Below are 12737 nucleotides of genomic sequence, written 5' to 3' on the forward strand. Positions count from 1 at the left end.
ATCATATTGAAAAATCTCATCATCTAGTAAGAGGGTTCATTGCTAAGTTGGTTGCAGGAGAAGTAATCGTAATGCAATATCAGCCTAGAATTACGCAGTGAGGGCGTTGGGTACAGATCATAGAACAAGAACTGGTGAGTTATCATATAAGTAAGTCCTTATTGTATACAGCGAGTACATAGTCAGTCAAATGGTGATTGGGAGAGAAAGGAGATACAGTAAATATGTCAAAGTTCTCGTTGTCCTTTGTCGTCTTCTGTCAACGCTGTCGAGCACCTGGATTACCTAGCAACAGAAATGTTCATATGGATCGAGTCGTTGGGGGTAATTGTGAGATCAGTTTGTTTCTTGAGTCTCTGTGGTGGGCATTTCCTGTTACTTCCATCATCTTCAAGGTGCTTGGTAGCGGGCAGAACCACAGACTTTGTTTATCTTTTCTTCGGGGGCGACCTTTGGTGGAGTTCTAGGTCACCGTTCTGGGATTTAACACAGTTCGTGGTCTACTTAGTCGGAGCTCCCTCCCTTCTGACGTAGGGAGTACTCTTCTCTGGGTAGCTCAGTAGGATTTGAAGGAACTTGGGAGTTCGGGTGGAAAGGTGCGGGTGTGAGCAGTCCTTATGGTAGGTCGGAGGAGGAGGGGATGGAGCAAGGCCAAGTCGGGAACAGATCGGGGGACGGAGGGTTTGCGACAGGCGGGTCCGTAACCATGTTTCAGAGAGCGGGGACTCTTTGGCACACGTTGATCATAGAGCAGGGGCTTCAGGTCAGCCCTTTCCTTAGCTTTGTTTGAAACAGTGCCCCGTCCGGCGTCTCCTTACTGCGGTGGTCTCGCCTCGGCCTCCGTCGCTGATGTTCCACAATCCGCAGTCAGGCCGCGTGCTCCCACATCCGGTCTCTTTCTCCTCCGACAGTGATACCCTTAAATGAGTTTTTTTAAAAAGACAGTCTTTAGAGATTTTGCAGAAGAAGGTAATTACATAAATCTATTTCTCTCCCAACACCAAGCAACTGGGGTAAGCACTCGCTACATTTGAGATTTTTGCGGCTTACGTATAAACAATTGATAATGGGTTTGCTGGATTCCTTGCAACTTCCTTTTGTTGGCTAATTCTTTGACGCTTTGATGATTATTACGTTCATTTGTCATATGTCTATTATAGTAGATGTCAGTTCTTCTGGCAGAGACCCATTTCCCTAGTACGAGTCTTGCAAGGCTAGGCTAGTCTTCAGGGAAATGTATTTTACAAAAAGTGCAACGTGCTATTCACCATAGTCTGATAAGCATCCTTCTGAGGGATGAACATAGGCTAAACGAGTCTGCATTACAAAAAAAACATCTTATTTTCAACCATGCCTACTGCAACAAGTTCTTTCGTTTTTCAATCTAATTTTTCAACTTTGCACACATCCTTCTAACTTTCTATATAAATCCTCGCAACCTGGTTACTACAAAAACTCGGGAGGGGTGGTTTGCAATAATTATTAAACTTATCCTCGGGGAAGGAGGGATCTGATGGATACCAAACTGGGGGCATTTTGGGTAGATGGGGGTGTCTCGATCATTTCTTACAGCTTGGGGTACGGAGACAATTTTCAATGGGGATGGTCGCATCACCACAGACACATTTTTATCATAGGAGCCACTGACAAATAGTTCCCTGAGAGTGGGTCAAATTTAGGGAACCTTAGTCGTCTTACCTGTCCCTTTCCTATCGGCCAATTTAAATTTCATCCATATTTTAGTAGAAAAGGAGAGGTAGTAACGTGGTACCAATACAATTTTATTTAGGACAGATTTGCACAAATACTTGTGGTATTTGGGGCCAATCAGGAGGTGCACCAGGTTCGCCAATTAGGTGCCAGTTGCTAGGAAGAGGGAAAGTGTGGAGGGGTGGAAGAGTGAGTGAGAGAAAGAGAGAGAGAGAGAGAGAGAGAGAGAGAGAGACAATAGGCCGAACAGTACACGTGTGACATAGAGAATGACCGTGTATTGTTTGGGCTATTCAGTGCGTTACCCAACGTTAGACGTTTCGGGTCTGTGTTAGGAGGTGGGAAGCATGCAGTTTTGGGACAGAAAAGCGTTAGATTGGTAAAAAGGTCGTGAGAGCGTCCTTGTTGTGCCATTTTGTAGCGCTAGTCCGTCTTCATGCATCGGGCGTGACGTGGTTCCAGATTCCTTATGATACTCTAATCGGGATTCTAATGTAACCTGCAGAGGGAAAAAGGGGGAGAAAAAGGGGAGGTAGGGGGACAACATTCGAACACATCAAATGTAAGGGCACGAAAATCCTTTACTTACCACATAATCGTACTTGTCTCTTCGGGATATAGTCCCTTAGGGTTCTGGCTTCTTAAAGTCATGGGGGCAAGCAATGTGATAGGTGGTTCATGGGGAGGTTCGAGGATGGCGTTAAGGACCGTGTGTAGTGAAAGACGCTAAAAAGAGGAATCAGAGGTGCCTAGCGCGAGGTACCCGGTTTTGTAGATGTATCCGGTCATCGGGGTCCCAAAATCATTCCCAAAGCTGTGATGTTCTTAAGGCATACCAGTTCTTTGTTCAACCCTGTACCTTAGTACCTTCGACCACCATATCCTTATAGCAATTTATCAATCACACCATTTTACTTTACCCATTCTCTGAAGTCGAGGTCCTTCTTCATAAGCAGCGTATCATACCTTCGTTTTGACCATCAACCCAGGGCCGAACAACCATTTCTCGGATAACCTTAAAAAGAGAGCAGAACAGTTGTGCACAGAAAACCCTCCCACCGATACCCGTATTTACAAAAGTACGCGGAGCCTATCCATAGCTTCTAAGACTTTTATTTGTAGAGTTATTCAGTACGTAAAAGGTGAGAGCGCAATTCATATTTTGGCCTGACATGTCGTCGATGGAAGCCCATACAGTAGGGGGTTATTTTGTAGTACAAGAACATGTAAAAAGGTCTAATTAATTATTTGTAAGTAACCAAAAACATTTCATTGCGTGACGAAGGAATCAGGGGCATTTCAGTTCATAGATAGAAACACAGTCAAGCTCATCGTAATCACATTTCCTAAATGCAAACCGCGGGCGTGCATCATGAGCGACGTTATGTATCAGTTACAACAAATATCAAAAATAAATTGTTCATTGAAATCAACATTTTTACAGAACCTCTTCTTAAATGTTTGCCAAGTGCACCCTCCTCCCTTTAACATTGAGTGCGCAATGGTTCATATATATACATATATATCTTAGTACATCAAGTTTCATTAGCTAAGGAACACCATGAGGCACCCGTAAGTTCCATTGATACCAGCGCCATTTTGGGCGAGGCCGGTTTAGTCCGGAAGTAGCATCAGGGGCAAAATATCCCCGACAATTGGCGGTTGGACCAGAGTCCCTTTCGGTAGTCCAAAAGAAAACTGTGCTAACAAAGGGGCTGGTGGTGTGGACCGTCAATCAAGAGAGGGAGGGGGTAAAGTCTCTCTTACCGGGTCATGTTGATGTTCAGCCGGAACTTGCTCGAGTTCGTTAGCCCATAATGTTCCTGGGTGGTTCAGACGGAAGCTGATGCAGACACGAGAGCACCGCCATCTTGTTGCTGTGCCGTGGTTATTTCATTTGAGATCAATGCAGCTGTTCCTCACCGGAAGCCTGAAGGGGCCGAGGGCTCTTGGGACTTTGGTAGAATCTTCAAAGTCGAGGGGATGTTTTGTCGATGGTGGGGGCTTGCGCCCAGGTGGGCAAGCGCCCGAGTTGCAATTTTCGGACAAAGTTACTCCAGCGGCCTAGACCCGCCTTTCAAGGGCCCAGACGCCATTTTGAGGCCCTGCAGCAACCTTTGCCGTATCCATCAGGAGCGGAGGAAAACTTCTTGTGATGGCGAAAAACAGAGCATCATGCGGTTGGAGCAGGACATTTTGGTTCGGGGCGCCAGGGTGCAGCAGTGGAGCCTTCATCTGGGGAGGTGAGGGAGGCTCACCGTGCCGTCTTCCTCTCCCGGTGCATCCTACGCCGTCTCTTGGAATCAGGGGCGCACATGATGACCACCCTACACCCCTGATTCCGACTCTTGGGGGACCACTGTACATCCGGTGCTCCGCAAATATGTCCGTCGGACATTGTGTGTCCTGTACTATGCAAGTATACCAGCCGGGTCTTGTATGTCCTGTGCTGAGAAAGTATACCAGTCGGGCATTATATGTCCTGTGTTACGGAAATATACCAGCCGGACATTATATTTCCTGTGCAGCGTAGGTATATGGCCGTCGTCCGGCTGGAGGACATCGGCGTCGGGCCAGGGCAGGGAAGCCTCCTACCTGTGGAGGTGGAAGAGGCTCGTCCGCGTCGCCTCTTCCTCCCTGTCCACCCTGCATCCGTTCGATGGAGGAATTCGTGATGGCCGGACCAGAAGATACGAGGGAGGGGGTCATTTGCAGCCGCCCCCTCCCTACCTGTGGCCCGGGGGACGCCATCCCTGGAAGGGCGGTATGGGAAGACCATTTCATTGCCTGCTTGGCGGAGCCTCCAGGACTTTCTCGCCAGCGATCTCCTTTTGGCTCATGGCTGCTGGCAGGCCCCGCCCCACACGTGCTATGTGTTTTGGATGGGCGGGACCATCGAACTGTTACATTGGAGGACTTCCGGAGTGAGCATAACACGTTTTGTATTTTTCCTATCAGTAAAGTTTGTTTTAGAGAGTTCTACTAGTTATTCTATTTACTGTTGGTTGTGTGTTTTACCGTAATTAAATCCTAAGTTATATAATAGACGCTTGGCTTTCTTGAATCCTTTCTCTAACGGGGGGGTTGTTTACACTGACCTGCAGTTGTGTTTGTTTTTCAGAGTGGGGGAGCAACAGAGAGCAATCAGTCCCAGAACTCTAACATGTCGTTAAAATTGGCCTGACGAAATCTGTGCCACCGAGCATAATCAAACGGGGTGGTCCTGTCTGTTCTGTCTGCACTAGTCTGATTGGTTTTTATCTCACGTCTTTTTCCTTTCTGTCGGTCCGTCCTTTCTGTCAACTCTCCATTCTTACCTATGCTTTGCAGAGTCGGGCATTGGGCTTTCCAGTGTCCAAGACATTTACAGAAAGCACATTGGTTTTGTTTTAAATCTGTCCGTCCTGTGCGTAATGTCGGGGGATTACCTTCAGGTCGTTGTGTTCCGGGGTTGGCTTGTCGGCACATCCCTTTACACCGTTCGCTTTTCATGTCTACTCCTCGGGGCAGTGCCATCGCTGGCCCTTCCCTTTGCCTACTAGACGTTTGGAGGGTTATCCGTCGTGTCCCCTCACCTTTTCTGAATTCGTCGCCGTCCCTTCGTTGCGTGGCTTCTTTGCGCCACATACCGAGGCTATCGAGCATAATAGGTGTTGTTTCATTCCTACGAAGGGCTATTTCTACTGTTTCTATTTTGTCGAGATCAAAGGATCCTCTCAGTGGCCACTGTCTTTCTCGATCCCTTTTTGTATAATTATGCCACAGCTCACTATAGGCTATAGCAATTAATCCATGCTTCATGAACATGTCCTTATTAGGGGTGCCTTCCAGCGGAGCCGGATGGTTCATCTCTAATAAGCGGTCCGGGTTAAACAGGCTACTGACCAGTGGGGAGAAGACAGGCATGACGGATCACAATGGGATAATAATCAGCACTACCTATCTTATCACTGCGCGCAAAGACTAGACAGAATATTTCTATTCTACGTTGTTTGCACGTAGTGAATACCTCATGAACCAATTCTGAGCAATCAATCAACGTTAGGTCAAAAATAAAAAATCAATATGGTCAATGGGGAGAATAAGTAGGCTCGCAAAGGTTCGCGTCACCTACCCTTTCACTATCTGTAAAGAGGGGACCTAATCTTCCCTGTTTTCAGACAGAGAATCTCCAGAAAACAATCTATAACCGTTAATCAATGGGGCAAAGGGGCAATTGTTCAGTGGGGGAGAAAAATAGGTCCGACGGGTGCGTACCTATCCTTCGCTGTTTATAAAGGGAGAGCCTGTTGTTTCTCCGTTTGTAGACAGTGAATCTCCAATAAATTAACAAAGAGTAATACTAGTATTTTCACAACAATTATCAATTTCTTTCAATTATCTATCACTTTCGCAATTCGTCGTGTTTACACGACCTTACCCGGACCGCATGGACAGTTTCTCGTCTTCCGAATCCAGCGCCCGATCGTCCTCTTCTCTTCGTACTTCTCGTGGCACTCCTGATGGTTCCCAGTCAGGACCGCAGATCACTCGAGAGAGGTCTGTTCGGAACCAGTGAAGTTCGGATGATCGGCTGTCAGACGAGGGTCTATCGGACAGGGTACCTTCCGATCGTTGCAGTCGTTCACTCTGTCGTCAGGACCTCTCCCACTGGATCCACGAGTCGCTGATGGGCCCCACGCTTGGGACGCCAATTGTTAAAAAGGGTTCCAAAGACAACCGGTAACCAAAGACCCTTTTATGTTGCCCGGCGGTATCGCCTCTATGACCCACCAATATTAATCAATGAAGAAGCAGGCGCTGGAGACTGGAAGGCGGGAAACGAGGATTTTATTCTCTCCGGAGGAGAACACATCAATTCAGACAGCAAGTATCGTCACGAGGTGCTCTAACCACATCTCTGAGGCCTGGCCTCTTATACTAGAGTTTACAACCTTTATTGCACATAACACATTCTCGTAATATTTTGGTACTTGAAAGGACATCCTCGGAATCTCCCCTTCAGACCCGTTCCCACATACATTTACAGTTGGATTCCCCACCCCGGTCACAACAGGTGGTGGTGGTCGCACAGCAGGGCATTCCGCCGATTCACGGAATGCATGGGTTTGATCGGATCTCATGGGGTGGGGGCTTTGATCGGTTCGGGGGTCTTTTGATGGGGAGGGGAAGCTTCCTACTGTACGGGGTAATAAACAGTATCCTCAGAGCCAGGTGGCGGCCTGGGAACAGGGAAGACAAACGGGGACGCAGGAAAAAGGGGGTTTGCATCGAAAGGGTTTGAGGCCATGAAAGGAATGAGGGGAGGTGTCGCGCTGGGAACAGGATGGGATTCAGTGGTGAAGCTGCGCTGAAGGGGGTTTATGACCCAAGGCATGAGAGAGCGGGGGGGTTGTCAGCGTGCGGGGGAATGTTTGCGAGGTTAGGAGAGAGAGAGAGACGCGTCGGCTATTAGCGAGGGGCCGGGAGACCATGATGCTCAAAATGGCGGCCGCTTACGCGCACGAATGGGCTCGAAAAGGGGCAAGATGGCGCAGATAATGTTCACCAAGATTGTATTCATTTTTCACACCACATCCTGTCCGACATGCAAGCCGGGTTCCGTTCAGGTACCGGAACCATTGAACAGGTATTTAGGCTCCTGTTAATATACTGGAAGGTGGTGGAGCTAGGCAAAGGCAGTCTCTATTTGGACTTTATTGACCTAAAGACTGCCTTTGACCTGGTTCCCAGGGAGGAACTTTGGAGGGTGCTACACGATCTTGGGATGCCCCCGTATTTATTAAACCTCCTCATCAATCTGCACAAAAACACCTATGCCCAGGTTAGATGGGGGTTGAACGGGGAAAAGACCGATAAGATCAGGGTCGAGAGGGGAGTAAGGCAGGGCTGTGTCCTGGCCCCCACCTTATTTTCCCTCTATATCAATGGGGTGGTAGACCATCTACTCGGCGAACCAGCAGACGCTCCCACCCTGGGAGGCGTAAAAATTCCAACCTTGCTGTTCGCCGACGACACCCTCCTCATCTCTAAAACCCCCCAAGGTCTCCAGACATTACTAAATCGCTTCCAGGACTTTTGCATCTCCAGGGGCCTTGTCATCAATGTGGAAAAGACCAAGTACCTAGTTTTGCACCCGCCCCGCAAACTTGGCCGCCCCCCTATTTTGAATTCTATACCCCTAGAAAGAGTGGCAGAATTCGACTACTTGGGAATCCGACTCAACGACGCGATGAACTGGACCGCCCATATCAACAAAATGGTAATGACCCACAAAGGGTGGGGGGGCTCTCCTTAAAGAGTTTAACAACTCAACCAAACATTGTGTTGCCCCCCTACTTGATATATATAAAGCTCGTGCGGTCCCTGGGTCACTATATGGAGCTGAATTGTGGGGCCTGGACAAAGTGGATCTACTGTGCAAGGCGGAAAATAAATTCATTAAAGATCTCCTTGCCATACCATCGAGTAGTCCGACTATCCCAGTGCTCATGGATGCTGGCTGCAAAGCATTAGGGGACCAGGCTCGCCTGCGACCCCTCTTGCTCTGGGCCCGTCTGTGGAGGGTACCGGAGCTAAAACCCTACACTGACGGCCTTGCTGAGGTGATGCACTCCGACGGTTGGCACAGTATCAAATGGCTGAAGAACATCAAACAACTTCTAGGAGACCTAGGCCTGGACTCTTGTTGGCATAGTCACTCCGCCCCCCCGAAGGAGGCCTAAAAAAACTGTTCTGGGAGTGGGCCCGCGTGAAGCGCATCAGTAATCAGCAGCACTGCAAAACCACCGCAGCTTTTCTGCTGATAAAAGATGTCGTTGCCTACGAGCCATACATGGACCTAATAACAATTGCCATGGACCGGTCCCTGTACATCAAATTCCGGCTGGGGTTGTTACCCTTGGCTGACCTCTGTTCCAGGTGGAACAAATCCCAGCCCTCTTCACGATACTGTGCTCTCTGTCCCGATAAACCAGAGACTGTGCCACATTTCCTTTTTGAATGGCCAGATTACGGCCGACCAAGGTCACGTTGGCTTGGTCCTATCTGCAGAGAATTGGGTACTCGCCAGCACTCTGTCGCCCTTCGGATTCTATTAACTAATACAGCCCCCCCGATTGTTTGTGCCATTGCCAAGTTTTTAAAATGGGCCTGGTTGATCAGACTTAAAAGACTGTCCATATCAATTTAATCTCCTTTTAACTAATTTATGATGTTTTAATGTGTTTTAATGTTTTCTACTTATTGTACAGTCATACTTTTTTCGACATGCTGTTTTAATCTTTTGTATCGCTTTTATGATATATGCATATCGAAATAAAGCAATCAACCAACTATTTTGGTATTCACAGAATGCACTTACTACTTTTGGCATTCACAGAATGAACTTACTACTTTTGGTATTCACAGAAGTTAGGATTTTGTCTTAAGTTTATCTTAAGACAAACTTAAGACAGACTTAAGACAGACTTAAGACAAAATCCTAACTTCTGTGAATACCTAAAGTAGTAAGTTCATTCTGTGAATGCTAAAAGTAGTAAGTGTATTCTGTGAATACCAAAATAGTAGTAAGTTTAGGATTAAGTCTTAAGTTCATTCTGTGAATCGGGCCCAGTGTCCCCAGACTCCTGCCCCATAGAGTCTGGAAGATACACACCTGGCATTATAGATGGCCACCATATCTTTTACTCTGCGATCCCCCAGTTTTGCAGAGAATCTAAAAATGCTATTAGTATTCCTACCCATCTTATAACGCACGTTTTCATGTTCACATGTCCATTTCCCTTTACCAGCAAATGTTATACCCAGGTAACAGAACGATTTGACTGATTGCATTTTAGTATTCTCTATATAAAAAGTCCTAGTTGATTTAACATTTTTCCCACATATCATAGCAAATGTTTTGGATTTATTAATTAAAAGTTTTCTCCCGTTAATAAACAGTGTAAAATTATTAATAAGCCGCTGGAGACCAATCGGAGTACGTGATAATAAAACAGCCTCATCTGCATATAATAAAATAGGTACAACTTTACCGTCTATCAATGGAGCATCCGCAGGTATCTGTCTTAATGTTGCGTCAACTTGATTGATGAATAATGAAAACAATAGTGGAGCCAGGACGCAACCCTGTCGGATGCCTCTTTTTACGTTAAAAAAGAGGGTGCATTCCTCCGTGGGCCCATAGCGAACTCTACTTGATAATCTCTCATAAACTCTTGCTGAAAAATATACAATCTCCTTTGGGGCACCAGAGTCAAGTAATGTAGACCACAAAATTGAGTGGTCCACAAGATCAAACGAGCTACTCAAATCGGGGAAACATAAAAACATGTTGCCCCCTTTAGCTAATGTGTATTTACTAATTGACGCACTGTTCCAGGGTTCCTAATCCCTTTCTGAACCCATATTGTGCTTGTGAAAGAATATTATTATCTGAACCCAACTTTCAAGCCTTTTTAGCATAATGCTGCTCATAACCTTGGCAGACAAGTCCAGCAGTGATATTGGACGATAATTACAGGCTTCTGATTTTGAGCCTTTTTTAAATAGTGGTATAATTAGTGACTGGCCCCAAGACAACGGAAATTGGCCCGCTACAGCAGCATTAAATATCCTAACTAAAATCGGGACCCATAAATTCATTTTCACTTTTGTACAAGTCGATTGCCTCCCTTAGTGTTGACCAACCCTTTGTGCACCTCTTCAACATTTATTAACAAAGGTAATATAGGCCACATAGAATCCTTATTTGGCAACAAACCTAAAACGTCCCTATGTGGGTTAAAAATATTTGTAAAATGTTCGATCCAGGCATTACAATTTACATGCGAAAATAATTCTGGTACATGTTCGTCCTTTAGAAAAGGACAGTTTATTTTCTCCCAAAACAATTTACTATTGTTAGTCGCGGCTGCTAGGCTAAGTTTGTCCCAAGCGTCAGCTTGGAGTTTTCCTTTTCTCGCCTTGATAGCTAGCTTATAGTTAAAACGTAATTCTTGAATGTGGACTGTATTTCGAGGCTTAATACCAAGGGCCTGTTTCAATATGTATAGAGCTTGGGTACAGTTATGGTCAAACCATCCAACATGCTCCTGTTTTTTTGCTCTACGGCTCTTGGTTAGTAGACCTTCTATTGTATTATTTATCTTTAAAAAACTAGAAAGCAATAAATTTGAATTGGCCTCGTCGCTAGGACAATAATCTAATTCCCTTCTGCATTTTATTACAACATACCTTGGTATCTTTTGCGGGTCAACACCAGCCCATTTTATCCTATTACCATTTGGTCTTATGGGGGCAATGTTGGAAATGTAGTCATCATTGTTAGATGGTTTATTCCTCCAACTTAGTAGTGATAAGGAGATACTATTGTGATCACTTACGGCCTGTTCTGTAATCCATAAGTTTGTGTAATTATTGTTACATGAGATCAATATATGATTGATATTGGTGGCGGCATTCCTACCAGTAAAGGTTGGGCATTTAATATTTCCCCTAGTCATAGTACAGCTTAATAATTCAAGATCGAGTTTTGCTATAAGTGTATTTAAGGCTGTGCCATATCCGCAATGGGGGAAATGCATATAATCATCCTTATCATCGACGTTATGGCCCTTCCTAAACCCACATATCTTATTTTGAGCCAACGGATATGCTTGAATGTTAAAATCACCAACCCAAAGGATGATAGCTACCCTACTAGTCGATGCCATCACCCTTTCAATTTCTTTTTCCAGTGTATAAACAACAGACCCTCGTCTATTATCAAACATGTTGTTGTAGTAGTTGACTAAAATCAAATCCTTACCCTTATAAAAGTGAAGCCTCACCACTTGGCTATACATGTCGACTGCTATGCAACTTTTAATTTTACATGCATTCAATTTATTAGAGACAAGAATCAAAAGGCCCCCCTTTGCGCTACCTGCCACAGAGTCGGCAGCTTGTAGCCAATGTGAGGTATAACCCTCTACAAAGATCGGTTCTCTGCGCCAGGTTTCCTGCAAACAAATTATATCATAATCTGAAGTAATAAAATCCCTCCAGAACGGCATATCTTGTTTCTTTCTGAGACCTGCAATAGTCCAGGTTACAAAAGTGTAGCCTTCAGTTATATTGCCGTTTGTAGGCCTGCACGTAGGAATATCAAGAGTCTCCTTAGGGGATGTATCAGTTGTTTCCCCTGTTACAATTATGGGGGTTTCTGTTAACTCCCCTGGGGATGCATCCTCTATTTCTCTAATAGAAGTTATACCCAATTCTGGATGGGGTTTCCTATATTCTTGCGGCACTAAAGAAAAAAGTGACTTAGCCGGTAATTGGAAAAAAGGGTAGTCTACAACTAATCCATCAACATCCTTATGCGGGGTCCCATTTAGATTATGTTTCTGAGTTGTACCGTAAGCTATCATAAGTCAGTCATTATCGTCTAAGGAATTTAATGCTTGAAATCTATTTTACGTTGGGACAGTAATACAGGGTGGTGGTTTTAATAATGGTAGCATTTTATTATAATTTGGGTTATAGTTAGGGCTGTCATAATTGTTGGTCATCATCAGATGTCTGAAAAATATCCTAGAGGCAGGAGGGTCGTATTGTATTCCCAATGTGATGGAGAAGGGGCGCTCTCAAGTGTATTCCGTGCCCACCCTGGGGTCCTAAAATTAATAATTATACAATCTCCCTCAAAACTGTTCTTAAGGGAACCGATCCAACCCACCCTTTGAGTTAGCAAGATCTGGTTTGCCCCGGCCATTGGAAAGTCACAATAATTAGTTAGCCAGTGTATAGTTTTATTCTTGAGCATTTCATGGTTTTCCCTCTGATCTTTCCACAATTTAGGCACATTGACAAGGACCGCTATGTAAGCACCACATTCAGGTGGTAAATTGATAGATGTAGGTATCTTGTTTATAGTGGGGAACATTGGGTCTTGGTAACCTAGATTAGTAACATCTTTTGCTGGATATTTACTAGCCCCTGGGGTTGATTTCTCCCTTTGATTCAAGTCAGCACCCTGTTCC

Source organism: Lissotriton vulgaris, chromosome 1_1 (assembly GCF_964263255.1).
Source record: "Lissotriton vulgaris chromosome 1_1, aLisVul1.2, whole genome shotgun sequence".
Classification (NCBI taxonomy): Eukaryota; Metazoa; Chordata; class Amphibia; order Caudata; family Salamandridae; genus Lissotriton; species Lissotriton vulgaris.